The sequence below is a fragment of the Mustela nigripes genome, chromosome 5 (genome assembly GCF_022355385.1).
Source record: "Mustela nigripes isolate SB6536 chromosome 5, MUSNIG.SB6536, whole genome shotgun sequence".
Taxonomy (NCBI): domain Eukaryota; kingdom Metazoa; phylum Chordata; class Mammalia; order Carnivora; family Mustelidae; genus Mustela; species Mustela nigripes.
In genome coordinates, this window is record NC_081561.1 from 115,033,874 (window position 1) to 115,039,557 (window position 5,684).

The following is a 5,684-nucleotide window of genomic DNA, read 5'->3' on the forward strand; positions in this document are numbered from 1 at the left end:
GTACTGTGTATAATGCTGTATGCTGACAGATGGTAGCTATACTTATGGTGAGCACAATATAACATATAGAGTTGTTGAGTCACTATATTGTACACCTCAAAATAATGTAACATGTATCAACTATATAAAAAAAAACTAAAAAATTTTTCCAATTGGCATTATACCTATGGTTTAAAAAAAATAATGTAGGGGCACCTGGGTGGCTCAGTGGATTAAGCCTCTGCCTTCAGCTCAGGTCATGATCTCAGGGTCCTGGGATCGAGTCCCACATCAGGCTTTCTGCTCGGCAGGGAGCCTGCTTCCTCCTCTCTCTCTTTCTCTCTCTCCTTGCCTCTCCACCTATTTGTGATCTCTCTCTGTCAAATAAATAAAATCTTAAAAAAAAAATAAAATAAAATTTAAAAATAAATAAATAAATAATGTGAAAACCTATAGGAACCTGTCAGGTAATGTACTATAAATAAATGCATCAGGTTTAAGACCATAGAGAGTCCTAGGAACTGTGGACCACTCTCAACTAAAAGGAGTAGTTGCTAATCAGCTCTCAATTCATTTTGTAGGTATGGGAAACTAAAATGAGGAAGTATGTATGCCCATATGAGTGTAAATTTTTTCTAATTATAACATGTTGGCAAATACTAGAAAAGACTTTTAAAATATTTGCTTGGTGGGATCACTAATTTGTGACCTCTGATAGAATATAAAATTATTGAAAACATTTTTCATAACATTACACTCAAGAGGATTTCATATGACTAGTTATTGTGATGATTATTGGACAAGTTCTAAGTATATAATGAAACTCAATGAAAGTGAATCCATGAAGGTTCTGATTGTATGATAACTTTTCCCTGATCTTACAGGAGATCAGAAATAAAGCACCCCAACAATGAGGTGCATGTCTCTTAGCCAGGACCAATATGCCAAGACCAAACTTCATTTATTATTTATTCTAATTTGGCTTTTTGAATGGCTGATTTGAATTAATTTTATTTACCGAGAAGGACCAATGCTTTCATTCTTTTGCTATTCGATATAGATCCATGTTTGGAGCCTGGAAAGTAAGTAGAAAACACCATAATTGCCTTTAATTATAGTCCCCATTTTTGTAACCTATTTTCTGCCTTTTTGATGCCTGTTATTCAACCTTTCTTTCTTACTCTCAACTTGCCTGCCTTTCGATTCTGTTTTGTTTCAAAGAGGATATTAGTGATCTGTTAGAATATATAACGTGACAAAACAGTCTCAGTTGAAGTGGAACAAGAATAGGAATACACATTGAACCCAGCATTAACAGGAAAACAACATTATGGTAAATACACTGCTATACTGGTGACCACAAATTTAAGCTTTTGAGTAGGCAATATGAAAAATAAAATCTAATCATCTACATATTGTGCCATACTCAGAGAAAGATACAAATTTCTCAAGAAAAGTATGGCTGTCTTAACGATGTCCACTCTTCCCACATTTATTCAAATGAGTCTAGCCACAACAATCAACAAGAAATAAAAGGCATCTAAATTGGTTAAGAAAGAAAAACTATTTACAGGTGACATGATACAAAACACAGAAAGCCTACAGGCTCCCCTAAAAAACTACTAGAAATATGTGAATTCAGTAAAGGTGCAGGATACAAACTTATATAGAAATCTGTCATCTTTCTATATGTTAATGACAAGAGAGAAATTAAAATAATCCATTTAAACCATATTAAAAAAAATACCTTGGAATAAACTAAAGAGATGAAAGATCTGTATTCTGAAAACTAAAACACTGATGAGAGAAATTGAAGATAACACAAACAAATGGAAATATATCCCATACTCCTGGATTGGAATAATATTGCTAAAATGTCCATACTACCCAAAGCAATCTACAGATCAATGAAATCTCTATCAAAATGACAACAATATTTTTCACAGAACTACAATAATATTAAGAAATATATGGGACCACATTAAAACCCAAATAGCAAAATCAGTCTTGAAAGAACAAAACTTTCCCAGATACCAAAATATACTACAAAACTAGTAACCCAGACAGTATGACACTGGGACAAAAACAGACACATAGATCTATGGAACAGAATAGAAAGTTCAGATATAAACCCACACTTATGTGGTCAATTAATTATGACAAAGGTAAGACTACAATGGAAAAAAAAGGTTTCTTCAATAAATGGTACTAGGAAAACTAGACCACTTTCTTACACAATACACAAAAGCAAAATGGATTAAAGACCTAATCATGATGACCTAAAAGCAGAACACTCCTAGAACAAAATAGGCAGTATTTCTTTGACCTTAACTCTAGCAACATATTTGTGGATATGTCTCCTTAGGCAAGGGAAATGAAAAAATACTGGACTATACCAAAATAAAAAGTTTTTGCACAGCAGAGGAAACTAGCAAAACGAAATAGCTCGCTACTGAATGGGAAAAGGTATTTGCAATATCCAATAAGGGATTAATATCCAAAATATAAGATCCAAACTTAGACAATTCAACATCAATAAAACAAATCTGATTTTAAAAATGGGCCAAGGACATGAATAGATATTTTCTCAAAGAAGATATACAGATGACCAGCAAAAACATGAAAAGATGCTCAACATCACTAATCACCAGGAAGCGCTAACCCAACTAACAATAACACATCACCTTATACCTATCAGAATGGCTAGAATTAAAAAAAAAAAAAAATGTCAAGGATGCAGAGAAAAAGGGAACCCTCATGAACTGTTGGTGGGAATGTAAGTTGGTACAGCCACTATGGGAGTTTTGTAAAACATTAAAAATTGAAACACCATATGATTCAGTAATTCCACTACTGGGTATTTACCCACAGAAATGAAAACACTAATTTGAAAAGATATTTGCATCCTTGTTTGGCATTACTTACAGTAGCCAAGATAAGGAAGCAACCAAGGTGTCTATCTATGGGTAAAGAAGATGTGGTAAATATATACAAAGTAATATTATTCAGCCATAAAAAGAATGAGATCTTGCCATTTGCAATGACATGGATGGACATACAGGGTATTGTGCTAAGTAAGTCAGATAGACAAAAGACAAATACCATACAGTTTCACTTTTATGTGGAATTTAAAAAATAAAAATGAACAAGTAAGCAGAAACTGACACATAAATAAAACTATTGGTTGCCAGAAGGGAGAGGGGTGGGGGTATGAGCAAAATGGGTAAAGGGGAGTGGTTTGGAAAGACAGGCTTCCAGTTATGGAATAAAGAAATCACATGGATGAAAGGTACATTATAAGGAGTATAGTCAATGGTATTATAATAGTATTGTATGGTGAAAGATGGTAGCTATGCTTGTGGTAAACCTAGCATAATGTATAGATTTGTCAAATCACTATGCTGTACACCTGAAACTAATGTAATGTGTGTCAACTATATATATTATATATATATATATAATATATATAGTATTAAGAGAAATTTCTTTTTGAGAGTTCTCAGAAGATACTGTATGAACAATGTCTTTATATCAATACCTTCCTTATAATATGCCAAGGCCAAATTTCATAAGGCTTTTTCTTATAAATATCTCTAGAATATGTGATTGCAGTCTCATGCTAAAGCACAATCACTAAAAGCATTTTTATATTTATCCATCCATCCACCCACCCACTCAGCCATCCATTTATCTCAAAAAGTGAATAGTCCATGTGTGTATCTTTCAAGTAATTTCCACAATTTTTTGAATATTCACTAATATTTCTTGAATTTTTGCCAGAGAGTGTAATGGTGAAGGGGATACACATGAGTAAGACACTAGCTTCCTGCTTTCAAAATACTTAAAGTTTTTAGCAAAACATTATGGTTTAGGTGATGCAGTTTACATTTTTTGATCCCATACTCAATCAGCTGTATACATAACAGAAGTTTTCTTATAAATAATCAAAATGAAAGGCTGAGTGAAGTATATATTGGTTTCAGAAGGGAGGGAAAATGAAATTATGCAGCTCACAATTTTATACAGAAAAGCATTTGCATTTGCTGATTTGGTAGTACATTAGCCATAGATCACCATTTATTCACAAAAAAAGGAGACCAAAATGTTTACTGATAACTCATCTGTCTGGTTTCCATATCTTTAAAATGAAGGCATTGGATTGGAAATAACTAGGATTGCTATTTAGAACTATTACTATTTTGGGGTTATCAATAGCATCAAAACCAAAACAAAAAATGAAAAGTCTGCATTTCTACAGACATAAAAACTATCTGAAAAAAAAGATTTAATAAAATCATACAAATCTTAAAATTATCATCTGCCATCCACTCTGGATTTTATTACTCTTTCTATTTTATTAACTTTTGCCTTTCAAATAACATTGTTGTAGATATTAAATATGTTAATACAAATAAATTGTCTAAAATCATTCCAAAACATGCTAATGTTCAATAAATGTTGGCCATCCCTATCATTTTTATGCTCCAAATAAGAACCAAATTGTCCATCGGTGAATTTTGGTCCATTCATAAAATATTGTTAAGCAATGAAAAATAATAGAACACTGGATAAATCCCAGTATATTGTGCTAAGTGAAAGAAGTCAGCTACCAAGGATTACAGGTATTCCCCTGCTTATCCAAAAGCAGAACATGCCTATGAAACCCTTGTGAGATAAAATCACATAAAGCAAAGAAGTAATTACCATTTCACAAAAGTGAAAATCAGCTGTATACATAACAAATTTCTTTTGGTTCGAGAAAATAGATACTAGTGTAGGTCTTTCGTAAAAGAAAAGTGGCATAAAGCCAACTTTTCAGTAGCAGAGGAAGCCTGTATATATTTTATGTTTCTACTTCTATGATATTCTGAAAAAAGCAAAATAGATTGGTGGTCCCTAAGGGGGACCTAGGAATTGGGGACAGGGGCTTCATTACAAAGGAATAGCACAAGACATTTGCTTACTAAACAGCACTATACATTTCCCAAAATTCACAGAGCTATATAACTCCTCTCAACTCAACATATACAGTAAAAACAAACAACAACAACAATAACAATAAAAACGGATGAATTGTCTGTATATTAGCATTTTTTAAGCCTACAGTATGGTACTACTACACAGTCATACAAATGACTAAAATTAAAAAAATGCTAAAGCACTCATACTTTTCTGGTGCTAGTATAAAAGATTTCCCCACCTTTCAAAAATTTGTCAATTTCTTATAAAGTTAAACATATCTTTACACTATGGCCAACATTGTCACTTTCACTAGTTAGTAGAATTTCTCTTCTCTCCTCATTTTCTCTTCCCTATCTCAATTCATAACACTGCCATTCATACCATACAACCAAAAGCGTGGAGTCATTCTTTGCCTTAACACAGTCTCTCAGTGCCCTAAGCCACATCAGCCAGTAAGTACTGCTACATTTTTTCTCTAGATATTCCCTAAATATTTATGCTACTTTCCATCTGAATAACTTCTGGACATCATCATTTTTCACTTGGCCTTTTATTTTTTTTTTATTTTTTTTTAAGATTTTATTTATTTATTTGATAGAGAGAGATTACAAGTAGGCAGAGAGGCAGGCAGAGAGAGAGAGGAGGAAGCAGGCTCCCTTCTGATCAGAGAGCCCGATGTGGGACTCGATCCCAGGACCCTGAGATCATGACCTGAGCCGAAGGCAGCGGCTTAACCCACTAGT